This window comes from Triturus cristatus, chromosome 10 (genome assembly GCF_964204655.1).
Source record: "Triturus cristatus chromosome 10, aTriCri1.1, whole genome shotgun sequence".
NCBI classification, from domain to species: domain Eukaryota; kingdom Metazoa; phylum Chordata; class Amphibia; order Caudata; family Salamandridae; genus Triturus; species Triturus cristatus.
The window spans coordinates 529,999,180-530,013,714 of NC_140593.1; positions in this window are offsets into that span (position 1 = coordinate 529,999,180).

A 14,535-nucleotide genomic window follows, 5' to 3' on the forward strand; every position below is an offset into this window, starting at 1 on the left:
AGAACACTGTTCCTTGATTTGCTGGACTCACTTTATATGATGTAAGATGACGTAGGACTCAATTACTAACTGTGGAGAAGAGCAACATGGTAGTTGGCCAAGAGCGGTTCATGCACATATAGCGCTGGTGATGGGTGATGATTTATGGCCAAACAATAGAAGCAATGTATCATTTCACAAAATCAAAAAAAAATGCTCTCATGATGGGCTCTTAATTCCCAATGGAGTGGTTACACCCTTTACCAGCCTATTTAGGAAGCGCAATTAGGGTGGTATTACTGCACCCTGTATTACTGAGCAGGTAAAACTGCAGTGTTTATTTCATAACATTTTGCGTCCGGTTTGTGTCACTAAAGTGACACAAATTGTACAAAACTATTATTTACAATCAATACTTTCCAGCATACAACTTGTTTTGCGCTGGGAAGTCACCTCAAAGTAACTCAAAGCAGTGCCTACTACAAGGAGGCATTCCATGGGCGGTACAAAGGCATTCCCATGCAACCACAAGGGTTTTTTGACTGAAAACTCGGTCTACTAAAAAAATTGGACTAGGTGGGATATAAAAAATAAAGCAATTTAGAAATGTGTGTTATCGAGGGTAAATGCTTTTATTTCTCTAATATTTTTGGACTTTGCATGTGTACTACACTGTACAGCAACCATACAAAGTAAGAAAAGTTTAAAAGTTAGTCTAAGCACAAGCATAGTGTGTTGTATTTGAAAGCACCCTTCCAGTACAGAACCTATGCTAGACTTGTGAAGACACTTTTGTAGTAAATGTGTGTGTGTGTTGCTGGCAGCATGATTGTGCCCCTGAGCTAGGAAGAGATCAGAACAGCACCATATCTCTGTAGATCTGGCGTTGTTCTGATGGTTCTCTCCCTCTCAAGCAATGCAGCAACTTTGTGCTTGCTTTGCTGCGTTGTGAGACATTGTAGTAAATATTCCTCTACACATTTTACTGGGTAAAAAATGTTTGAGGTTATCCTTTACTACTAACATGACAGTCAGAGATAGGCAACGTTTCTGAAAACAGCACCACCGGACTACACATCCTGCTTTCATGTTGTCTGTCAGGGTTTTGTGTCCCTTTATGTTCCTGCACTGCTGTCTGTGTAAATCTGCTTCCTATAGCATAGGAAACCAGCATGAGCTCTATGCACTGAAGCTTACCCAAATAAACAAACCAAACCTCTGGCAACAAACCGGGAATATAATTTTGACATGCTCTGCGGGCTAGCAGGAGCTCTGCTGGAATAATAATCACTGAAACTCAAGGCTCATTCTACAAAACGCACCAACAAAGGTAAATGTTTACTACCAGTGATATAAAAAGTAGAGTTGGCCACAACAGCAACTACAGAGGCAGTGAAAAGAATCCAGTAGCAGAAACTGTTCCTGTGCCATTACTCGAGTGTGCAGTGTCTACCCCCAACCTACATTTCAGGCGGATATAGCTAATGCTAATCCCAGTTTAGAGCGGATCTCATTTTAGTCCTAAATGCTGCAATCTTTGGGTAGTTTGTAAGACAGTCTTCTCCAATGAGCTTGTGAGCTATTGGTAGCTCTCCAGCTATCTGTAAGCAGCTCTACTGTGTGCAGCCCAGTGAACCAAATTAGAAGATTTTGCTTTGCAAACTAACATATGGATGCCAAATTGAAAAGCATGAATTTAAAATGAAAATATGAGTATATCCAAAATTCATAAGCAGATATTTGGAGAAAAACTGCTGAATTTCCGAAATATATTTAAAGCTGATATTTGAGTGATAATCAAGCAGTGTTGGAGAGCCTATTACTAATATGAATAACTTGGTGCTACGGGCACTGTAGCTTTAGCTGTTCGGTATTATCCATGTAGAGGCATTCCACATTGACAAAGCTTTTTTTCACATTACTGCTGGCAACAGTGCCTGAAGGCCGGAGGTGATCAGTGCTAGTAATCTTGCATATGGTGGCCACTAACGTAGATGTGGTTACTACTACATCTATAATAATATTAGTATGACAGGAGCATTTTCATTGAGCACAAGAAGCTCTTATTACAGAAAAGATTGGAGACCCCTTTAAAAGCTGGTGTCAATGTTATTAATATAGGGGGGTAATGCATTTGCTGCCACTGGCAATTTTACTGCAATCCAAATGGAGTGAATTTTACTGTCTGCAAATGGCTTCCAATTACAGAATGCTAGTCCCTTACCACTCCTAGAATTCTCTGTTACCCCCTGCAGAACGAATGTAATCTTTTTCAGAGGTTCTCAGAACTTATGAAAGGGGTGCATCATCTGCAATGTTTCAGGTCGGGTGTCTTTCGGCTTGGACGTCCTTTTTCTCACTCCAAGAAATCACTCTGGAATTTCATCACTCACTTTAGGCGGCTCACAAGCAGGATCACCCACCTTCCTAGTAAGTGCTAATCAGAAAAAAAACTATCAATTAGAAGTCTCACTGTTTTCTCTCTGTGTTTCGCGAACAACTTCTTCCCCAGCTTCAGAGTGTAGGGAAAGTCAAATTTGACATCTTCACAATTACTCAGTAGAAATATACAATAAAAACAATTATCTGCTAATAATATAGACAGCAGTCTAATTTACAACTCTGTCCCACCTCAAACCAAAACCTAGGGTCACAATGTATATTGTGCACAAAGTCCTAAACTGCTATTGGTCGATTATCTGTCAGGTGGAACAGCTTCTCCAAGGGGATACCATGTCATCTGATTTCAAGCAGACTGAGGTTTCTAATCTGGACCCAAAATTACCACATCCACAAAAACATCTCTGGTAATATTTTGTCCTGAAGCACCAGGACTATTTTTTTCAAGTGTGAGTCATTGCCAGCTAAGCCTGACTGGCTGGTGACAGGGCAGGAGTTACAGGAAGAGGCCCAGCCTGGTCCCCGCCTGGCCAGTCATCCCAGACACCACAGACTCACCGGACTCTACCCAATGCCTCCTGTCCAACACCCTCTACCCTTTTCCCACATTAGCAACAGAACTGTGGACGAGAGTCAGAGACTATGAGCCGAGAGGTGCTCCCCCTACCAAGCAACATTAGGGGCAGCTACAGCTCCCCAAGCCAGCAAGAGCCTGCCCTCTCCCTCAAGCCCTCATGACCTCCCTGAACCACACCAAATCATAACAGTCCCACCTTCTGGGAACAGTTCATTGAACTAGGCAGAATGAGAAGATATTTCCTTAATTTGATGGTGCAGTGGCAGAATCACCAGCTAGAAAATGTAATTCTGGTCTTGGTAATACTGCTCCTCCCCCCACTCTGGGACTGCCCAACACATACTATGTGTACAGAACCAAATGTATTACACCAGGTGGGGACAGTGAAGCACAGAGTCTTTGGGATTCTCCTGACCTCTTGCCACTGTTCACTGTATCACAAAAAGAATACTTGATAAATGTTAGAAATGGGGTCTCCAGTTGGCAGAGGTATGCACCCTATCCAAGTAGGGACCACATTCCTAGTCAGGGTAAGTCACAACACAATCCTAAATTATATTGTGCCTACCCTCTGGTACCTTGGCACAGAACAGGAAGGCTTAGCTTAGAAGGAAATATATAAAGTATTTGTGCATAACTCATACAACAACACAGTAAATACACCACAATAACACTCCACAACACTTTAGAACAATAAAGAATATTTATCCGAGTGCATTAAGATCATAACCACACAATTCCAATCAGTAGAAGTCAAGATAGTAATTTTGAAGAATAAATGCAAAAACAGCTCTTAGAAGTCAATTGCGCTAAATGGTTACTTGATGTCATGCTAGAGCGAGGAAAATTCAAAGTTCACGTCGGCTGCAATTGAGGGCAGGCTGGCTACAGGACTTAGACAGGTCCCACTAACAAAGTACGTTGGATGGAGAAATGTGTAGACGTTGAAGACTCGAGGGGAGGAGTCGAAGAAGCGCCGCTGCGTCATCAATAGAATCAAACTGGACCAGTTTGTGTCCGTTTGTAATGTAACTGGTGCGCATATAAATACGTTTAGTTCCCACTATATAAAACGCCACAAAAAAAAAAACACAAAAAAAACTTACGTTTATTAATCATTTTGAGGCTGAAGTACCAGACTACTCCTTTTATTTATTCACATGTCCTTAATTCCTATTCGAGGATAGATTTGCTAGTAACTGACAGAAATATTAATCAATCCATGATGGAAGCTAAGCTTGGCAACATAATACTGTCAGATTATGCACCAGTCGAAATCTAAACATTTTTAATATTCTATCCTGGACGATTGTGTATCTGCACAAGAATTCCTGGAACTTTAGAAAATAAAACCTTTGAAGATAAATTGTAAGTGGTGATTTTAAACTTTATAGGATCCAGCGAGTGCTGTCTTAAATCCCCAGTATATCCATGAGAAAGTGTGAAATGCTATGTATTCCATAGCTCGCATTCTAAGGCTCAGAAGTGTGTCATCAAGAAAATTGAAAACCTGAACAAGGAAATGGAGAATACTGAAAAATTGATGAGGGATGAAATAAGGCTTGATGGAACAAGCTCAAAAAATAAAATATCAGATTGTTGCAATCAAAAAGTAGAATGTGCATTTTAATAACTAAACGGTGTTCTCGGAAAGGTGGAGAGAGAACTGAGAAAATATTTGCATATCAGGTAAAACAACAATAAAATGATAAAATAATTAATGTTATTCAATCACCAGATGGTAAAATTAAGGTTAGAAATCGTGAAATATATGAAGAATTTGCTAAACCTAATGAGAAACTATATGTTACTCCTAACAAAAATATAGAAACTTTGCACAGCTTAACAGTACTCCAATTAACATAAGATGACTGTGATGGGTTTGCAGAAGAAACAAATTAATAAGAAGTATTAAATATGATTCATACTAGGCAAGGGGAAAATCATTTGGCTTCACATGAGAATTTATGAAACATTTTAAACTGGAAATAGAACCCATCCTTGCTATGTTATACAGTTCTTCTCCAAGAATGAAACAATGATTTAAATTCTGACAAGAAGTTTTTTTGACTGGATGTAGGTTAAAATGTAATTCCTGCTTGCTTGTGAGTCTCTCATGCACAAATAAGCATGTTTGCTAATGTGGTTTAACAACTTGATTGTTTCAGCACATTTTTGTAGGACGATTTGTTGAGATTGCAAGGCCTCGCTTTTCCAACAGTCTGCATGCTAGTTACACAACAGAGATTTTACTAATCAATAGGAAAATATAAATGTATCAAGTTATTTTACACTACACATCCTTTTTAATGTGTGTAGTTTTCCTGGTTCTTATCTATTTGTTTGCTTCACATATGTGATTTTCACAGTACATTCAATTGTGTCAATAATGTGAAAATATAATTTGACTGATTAGTCTTCTGTGGTTAAGAAAATGAAGAAACCCAATATCAATTAAAGTGATCAAGACAAACATAGATTGTCACACAAAGAATTTCTTGAGGAAACAATAGTTCTGCAAGAACCCGCTTCCCAAGCATTTATAACTCTATGATTGCAAGCTAACTAATAATGGAAACCTTTGAAAATAGAAATAAAAGTGCTGCTAATTTAGTGGTCTTTATTGGATCCTGGTGTTTTGCAGTGTGCGACTCCACCTGGTAATGTGGTGTTATATTCAGTTCCAGATGCTGACTGTCAATCATGTACCCTTGCCAGCTTTTGGGGTTCCCTGAGCAAATTATCTTCTGATTCATTTAAATTGCATGTTTTCTTCACCTAAAGACCCTGGCTGTGGTCTTCTAATAAATCCTGTGCCTAAACCGCAAGCACAAAGTATTAGGGCTTATAGGAATTACCCGAAGCATCACCTGGGGAAGGGACTCAGTGAAAAATGTATACAAATAATAATCCATGCACCACTGATGCTGAAAGTTGACTCAGTATGCAGTGAATCAATATTTTTTCTCATCTAAATCTTCCTATTCTCCCAGGGGTTAGGATGCATAGTGCCAAGACAGGACCTAGAAGCAATATGCCACAGAGAAAGCAATTGACATGAAAACGCAGAGTACAGCGCATTCGACTCAATCCTCGTGAGGACCAGGAGCCATAGGCAGCTTAGTTTTGTATCGAACTGAAACACATTTTCAGGATACAATGCAGAGCCTCAAGCCTTATGACTCCAAATGAAAATCATATCACTGGTCATAAAAACTATTTTGGTCTGATATAAAAAGTTGTGGCCGTAATTCCACAATTTCCAGAGATATAATTCAGGCAGTGGGCATACCCGAAGATATCAGAAATCTCTGGTGTGTCAATACTAGAGGCAATAACCTCTGCTTGCGTTTCTAAAGGCGGAGAACATGGAAGTGTTCAAACATGATAGTCATAGTCTCTCAGGAAATCAAACTGACCTATCAGCTGTCAAAGTGCTGTCTTCTGCAGCGAGTCTCGCAGGGCCCACGCTCATACAAATTAGATCACAGGGGCGCGTGCAATGCTCTGATGCATTGTGGCACTCAATTCTCTGACACATTGAAAAATGCCACAGTTACAAACCAGCCAATGAAATGTCATCATTTATTGGTCCATTTAAAGTTCCTCTAAACCTCACCTTACACACGTGAGCTTGGATCTTTGTGAAACCCTCTTCTGCATGACTGTTTTGACATAAACATTCTGTACTGTGTTCTGTCTATGCTTTAAGATAAACGAATGTCCTGTCTGAGTTGAGCTTGCATGCATTTCAAATTACCGGTTATCCTGCATTTAACAAGTTTACTAATATATCTTAGATGACCTTCAATTTGGCTATCATTTGAAAAAGAAACAACAAAAGTGTATTTCCCGGATAGTAGGGGTTCTTTAGAGTCAATTGAGGGATGGATCAGCTAGTTCCAGAGCTACTGACCCATATTTCTCACGCTGAAAGATCACATTTGAATCTCCATAGAATAAGGGAATAAAGGGAGAGGATCCAGAGATGGAACAGAGACACCTATGTACTTCCTGTACAGCTTCTTGTAGTTTGAGGCAGTCACACTGGTATCTAGAGCAATGTCAAAGAACAAATCTGTGCATTGGTATGAGTATATTACATTTCAAACTCTGTGCCACATAGACATGCTGCATCTAAAACTAGCAAATTTCCTATTGTATATTCACAGTGATGATATAAAAAAAGCATAAAGGACCTGATCCATACAGCTAAACATACACTTTCATATTCATTTACAATTCTCGGCTATTCACAAAGGGATTTACGAGTAGTATCTTTACAAGCTCAGAGTCTCCGCACATAGAGAGACCAATCTTTTTGTGTGCAGAGACTCTGCACTCATAAAGGTACTATTAATAAATCCCTTTGTGAATAGCAAACAATTGTAAACTTACAAAAAAGTGTACGTTTACCTTTGTAAATCAGGCCCTCAGACGATATTTTAAATGTCATTTTATCAAGAATGAGAGCAAGCCAAAACAAGAAAACATGAACTGCCTGGGGGAGGATGCCTGACAGAGGAGAACAATTTACCTTCAGACTTAGGAGAGCTTGTTGCACATAGTTCAGTTAAGAGGGAGTTGGTCACAGGGAGTGGCTCAATTGGGCATCACAGCCTATGATCATCTCATTAAAATAACTGAATACTGTGGCATTTGTCAGGGGTGGTGCATTTGATTATACTAGTTTAAATGTATTTTTTTTTCTCTCCTCAAAGCTATTGGGAGGTACTTTACACTGTTTAACAAACTCATTTTTATCTTTTTAGGTGGAGCCTCTAGCAGCAGCGCGCATGCGATGCTTGCTTTGCGAGGCATGTAGTATTCAATATGTAGTGGAAGCTCTGCCCACTCTCCGCCCATTTTTTTCATTGGCTTAGTTCCTAAATGCTGAAAATCTTCTCTCTTTCACATTTCTTGACAGGAACCTCCCGCCCCCTTTGTGTTATGTCCAGCTTAAGCTTGTAACTATACTACATATTTTTCAAAAGTTTCCTTTATTATTCAAAGGTTTTTTATAATTGGATTTGAATCCACTGAGGACACCTCACACCTGTAGGGCATTCTGGAGGCTCCCTCACATTTGTACTTATAGGTTAACACCGATGGTGGCAGCTCTAGATTTCAGTTGGGTTTTAGTATGTCCCTCTTGGTACATTGTGCTTAGAGTTCCCAATCGACGACTCTTTTATGTCTTCCCATCCCAGAGCAAAGTCTGAACTGGGTGAAGCAAATGGAACACTGTATGGATGATGTTAAATGTGCACGCAAAATGTAAAAAAAAAAAAAAAGGGTAAATGTACACCCTACAGGGGTGTTAATTTTGTTTTTGTATTTTACGATCTAGTTTTTACTATCAAAGTGCAAGTTGGCCATAACAACACATCATATGTGGGAAAGGATGGCCTGGCTGGGCAAAATGCTTGACATGCACAGATGAGGCTCCTGAACGTAACCCTGTTTAATTCTACATTATCTTGTTGAGCACCGATGGTCAAGAAGCAAGTAGATTTTGCACTACTGCTGCTATAGTGTCCTAGTGGGAGTGAGGGCAGTGTAGTCATGCCCTAGCTTGGCCTGGGTCTCAAGTGATGCCCACTTGTCCAAACATATACTGTGGGGTGATCTATTCTCTCAAAGCATTAGAGGAGAGCCTGGAGACAGAGGGGAGTATGATGGTGCTGTGCTGGTATTAACAACCAAAGGGGTCTTCGGGTAAGTGATGCAGGCTAGGGAGCCTGCTGGACAAGAGTTGGCTGGAGGGGCGAGTGGGTGGGGTTTAGAGGATGCAAAGGCATAAATAGTAGCAAGTGTCCCTTTTGTGGTAAGTACACACTAGCCACAGGAGTTTGGTAGGGCATGGGCATTCCTTAGTATAGGGCCTTATCGTTAGTGGTTACTCTTCACCATTAAAAGCTTTTTGTATGGCGAGGGGCCATTATGGCCAGGGCGCTATATCCCATGAGGAGGTGTTGGAAGCCCTGAGGGCGTTGCAGGATGAGGGGAGGGCCAACCTGTTGAAGCCCGGACTGCTCAAACAGGCTAAGGTGCTTTAGGCACTGCACCCAGTAAGGCATGCGGGGGGTAACGCCCGTGGTCTTAGCGTGCCTGCTACCTAAAGCAAAGGGTCTCCGTGCAAAGGTTCAGCAGGCAGTGGAGATGGGTCTGGAGGGGGCAAGGCAATCCAAGACAGGATGTCCTTTGTGGGTGGGCAGGTCCCACAGGGCTGTGGGAGTGAAGAAGGGTCAGGTGGCACCCTTACCGGTGGCGGTAGCACTGTCTGCAATTTGAAAGTAGACCCTGATGTGGGGTTGCGGCAGACCGTGGTGGTGGACATAGTGAACAGGCAGTTCGCTAGAGATGCCAAATTACTTTAACTCTTATGAGCCTTTGTGCTGGGATGCTTGACACATAATGTTTCCTTTCGGGCGAGGCACATTCCTGGAGTCAATTATTACATTATTACATTGCGGATGCCATGCCTGTTCTCAGTGTGGGACATTCCTTGGACGCACACTGGAGGCAGACAGGGAGAAAACTCACATGATAGCAGAGGTCTGATCGATTGGAGATGCAGATTGATGAGACTGGTGGAAGGGCTGCTGACTTCATCCATGAGGTGCACTTACAGGCAAGTTTGTATTGAGTTTGTGAGTGCGGAGAAGGGAGGGTAGGGGTGTCGGAGCAGAAGAGCGGATAAATTATAGAGTTAATGTCATTTTAGGACTAATAAATAAGTGGGTTGTCTCCGATGTCCATAGCTGGGAAAGTGTCAAGATGGCTTACTACGGAAAGATGTCCTGGAGTTTCAAGCCTTCGGCAGGTGAGTTGGGGAGAAGTATGCTGGAAGGATAGGCTAGGGAGCATGGAGTGGGACAAAGGCTATGGAGACCATTATGCTTGAGTCGTAGTAGGAGATTGTACCGCTGATGGAAGCGGTGTGCAGAATGCATGATGAAGCGATTTTGTTTACTGGTGTGATGGTTTGGTTGTTTTTTGGGGCCTTTTATATTTCAGAGTAAATAGGGGCAGAGTAGGTGCAGGATTTCAACTTAGCGATGTGTGGCATTGAACCCCCGTTTCCTTACTAACTTCTTTCCCAGATTTTAATTATATGGACTGGGGCATATATTAAGGTAATTACAGCCACCAGAGAGGTATATTTAACCAACAAATAAAACTCCTCTATCACCTATTAACTTGGAACATCCGCTTTATATCAATCAGCGCTCCTGTGTAATTCACTGGTAGCAGCACGTCTTGTTCTGAGCGGAATGGGAAGAAACCCAATGATGAAGCATTCCACAAAGAGGTGAGAGTTTTCCTTACAAAAAGCATTTGCTTTCCTCATAAGAACATCTGGTTAGTCCACATGATAGGGCAGGGCTCTCTACTTTGGATATGTGTGATGTGCACCTGTCTCATTAAAGTCGCCCTTTGCACCCACTTATGTGTCAGGAGTCATTTGGTATGCATGGTCTCCTCCAAGGAGACTTTGAGGGAGGCAGGTGCTGGGAGCCTGGCCACCTCACCCCTCCCCCCAGTGTCTTTGGGTGAGTGGTGCAGACCAGGCAGCCTGCTGGATAGGTGTTGCCTGGAAGAGCTAGAGGGTGGGGCATAGGGGATGAAAAGGCATAAATAGTTAGGGGAGCGTCCCTTTGGTGGTCAGTGCACGCTGGCCACTGGAGTTCCGTAGTTTAGCACAGTCCACCCACTCATCGTTTCTCAAGGATTTGGGGTTGTTTTTGGACATGTCCGGTGAGATGAGTAAGGTGTTGCCTAAAGTTTTTTCTTCTCTTGTTGTATGGGGTTGGGTTTAAGTTTTGCTGCCGATGAGCTGGTGCTGGCAGGTTTTATGCTGTAGGTAAGGTGAGAAACAGGGTTGGTTTTGCTGCGGTACATGTGGCTCAGCTTGGGAGAGGAGGGTCATTGAGTTTACAGTAGGTTATAGAGAAAGAGGTCAAGTTGGCCAGAAGAGCTGGAGAAAGACAAAGAGAAAAAGGTGTCATTGTGCAGGTCATTTGAGATAAACAAGGAGGGATGGGGCGGGGATCATTCAGGAATATTATGTACTAGCAAGGATTACGTTTTACTTTGCATAACGTTTGCAAGGTTGTGTATATGTGATGCACACCTGTCTCATTAAAACGGCGGTTTATATACATTTATTTGTCAGTAATCATCTAGTATGCGCCGTATTGTCCGGTGAGTAATGGGGATGAGTAGGCAGCGGGGCTAGTTTTGTTTATTTTGTTCAAGAATTAAAGTGTTCTGTTATGTTTTTAGGTAGAGCCTGGGCAGCGCATGTGCTGCTCTGCGAGGCATGCTGTATTCGAGTATGAACTTGAAGTCCCACCCACTCTCCGCCCATATTTGTCATTTGCTTGTGTCATCTTCCTTCGTAAATGCTTACTTTTGATTCGTTAATAGGCTTGTTAGTCCCTCCTTAGTACCGCCTTGTCTTCATTTGTAACCTCCCATGAGGACTGGCCCTTTTACTTCGGTTGTTATACGGTATGTCTTATTTTGTCTGTAGGCACTATTTTCTTTCATGAGTTTCTCCTAGTGCAGGCACGACATGCTTTCCTGCAACATATGTACGCCATGCGCGCTTTCCCTCTCTAAGCAGCCCAGGACAATGGCGGCCGCTTCTTTGAAATGAAATAGGTCTTGCATATATATAAAATATATATAAAAGGCATTGTCATTTACAATGCCAATAGCTTAAACTCTCACAATGCGAGATCTAGTGCATTGCAAATGCTTGTTTTCAGTTCTGCTCACTTTTGTTATGTGTGCAGGGTCAAACCCCCTATTAGTGTCCTCTTCTTCTCTTTTATTACCTTCCATTCAAAATTCCCTCGGACACTTCACTTCTCGGTTACTTTGAACTGCCCTTTCTTCTCCTATTCCTCTGTCAAGCTTTAAGCAGTGCTCCTCCCATACATTATACAGGCAGGTTCTTTACTCTCTGCACCTCTTTTACCATGTGCCGCTACGAGCTTTGTTAAATGTTTGACTGTGGTGCTTTGCTGCTGCTCACTTCTGTACATTGACAGGGAGACATCTGTCTACATCTCCTCTTCACCTGGCTGTCTGACTGCAGAAGTGCTTTTACCAGTGCCTGGATGTTTTTTAACTTGTGTTTTTTCAGCAGTTGCATAGTATAGAGTATACAGTACACACGTCGGTGTCGCCTCAAATAAATGAATGCAATACAATACGGGCTGTAATCAAAAGACTATAGTTGGAAGACAACTCCACAGATGGGGCCAAGGTCCCTTATAGTAACCTATGCAGGTCCAATACACAACAGTATAACCCCAGTGTATAGCTGATGAACAACATGTGAAACCGCATCAGCACTGCGACTTTGGTATTGTGGTACCTGAGGAACCGAATAACAACCAGTGAACGTAACATTGTTAGGCAATAGTAGAACAACAGAAGCAGCAGCAGACACTCATTGTGTGCTCTTCTCCAGTGCTTGTAATTTTCCACATGGGTGAGAGCCCCAGCAGCCTGAAGAGCCAGGCTTCAATAATAGTCCAAAAATTGGCCATTGTAGGTCTTGCCTATAAGCAACTTCAATGACTTTCTGCCCTCATATTGTCTTGGTGCTGTCCAGAGGAAAATTTAGGTTTAACCACATTTTCATTGGGTGAGTTGTATCCTTCCACTGTTGATGTCAGGACCTTCCATTGTAGTGCTTGAGGATCCGTGTTTTCTCCAACTATCTCTGTTCTTGCTCTTCCCGCTACTCCTCACATCCCTCTCTTTTTATTTCTGATCCGCTCTACCCGGTCACACTCTTAACCTCCATTGCTATGCTTGCTGCTAATATTGTTACTGGCTGCCATCTTGGAATGGTTTGTAAACTGCTTGAAGATGGTCTGCCTGTGAATGCATTTCACACACATGCAGTCATCTTGGAATCATTTTTCATAAAGAATAACAAAAAGCATGCCAAATTGTCTATTGTGCATGTTTCTATTATGTATGAAAAATGGAACAAAGATGTGTACTCATACAGACATTTCCATTAAAAAAAGATAAGGATTTGCATTGCATCAACTTTATAAACACCACAAATAGTTTGAAATCAGTAGTCACTGAAAAGATGCTCTGGTCTTATCTCAGAAGCAGCTGAACAGTAGTGCAAGTGGGGGAGGGTTGTGGTGGCTGCTAGCGCTTCATACTGCACTTTGCCATTTGTAAGTAGTGCAAGTAAAAGATGTTACTACTAACCACAAATAGTACTCAATTTACCAACCTTCAGAAGGAAAGAAGGCTGACTCAGCTTTGCAGGAATTCAGACTTGTGATTTGCATATATTCCATTATTTCCATATGTATGCTTCTCACCTGCCGCTCATTACTGCAACTTGATTAAACGCTGATTTATAAAAAACCTTCAGCAACATCCTAGGCTTATGGTTTGTGCGCGCTGTAAGGGAAAGTTCATAAATAAATCTATGCCTAAATTCTACCTGGGAAGTCTCTGCGAGGTGAGAAAGAGTACTTTTTTTCCAGGATGATTAAAAATGCTGCTGAGTAAGCTGTTTGTAAAGTGTGTTTGTTTGTCTGCTATTTTTTAATTTGCGTGCAAAGAAAATAACACATACAGAATTATTGTCTAACACTGCCTGAAGCTTAAAGGAGATCAAAGGCTGTAAGAGAGATTGGGGCTTGGGAACCAAAGCAGGCCTGGAGCAAAATGCTCAAACCAGCCTTGCTCCCTTCATCTCCCTATGCAATCCCTTTCTTTCCATCCATCCATTCTTGCTCTCTTTTTCTCTCCCCTCTCTCTTCCTCTCCTCTCCTCTATCCGCCCTTCTTCCTCTCTGATCTCTATCTCCCCCCTCTCTCTTTTGAAGCCTCTCTCCTGCCGCTATAAACCCCGGGGAGCTTAGGAAGTTGACCGAGGCACCAGGAGCGGCCTCCTGCCCTAAAACCTGGCTTCCAGGGGCTCCAACCCACCAGAGAAATGCACGGTGGAATAAAAGTCCTCTCCGGTCCTGGGTCTAATAGCCCTTCTGACTCACATAAAACAGTAATGCGGGACTTAGCATACTTGTGTGCTTGGTTCTATGCATGTGACTTATCACATGTGTAATGAATATGTCACTGAGGGCAGCGTTGATGCTGTGGTGGCAAGTTGGCAGAAAAAAAAATGCTCCTTGGGGGCTATTTGTCACGGTGCATATTTACTTGCCTTTATTCCTCACTGTCCCACTCCAAGTTAGAACTTTAATCACTTAAAGAAATACAGATCTGACAAAACGCTACGTTTAGCAATTGTGATTAGTGTCATTCTGCTTCCTAATTTACATCCTCTTCCACCTCCTATAGCTAGCCTTGAGAGCCTGCAATCACTACCGTAGGAGAGTCAGGTGTATAATTAAATTAGTATTTAAATAGAATTGAGAGAACAGTGCTAAAAACAGCCCCCACATGCATACTGCCCAATAACCACCTTCTGCTCTAGGACCCGGAGAAAAGCTCACCCACCAGCAATCGCTATCCGCTTTTTTATTTCCTCACATGCAAGCAATGGGAGTTGTGGCAAAAATCCTG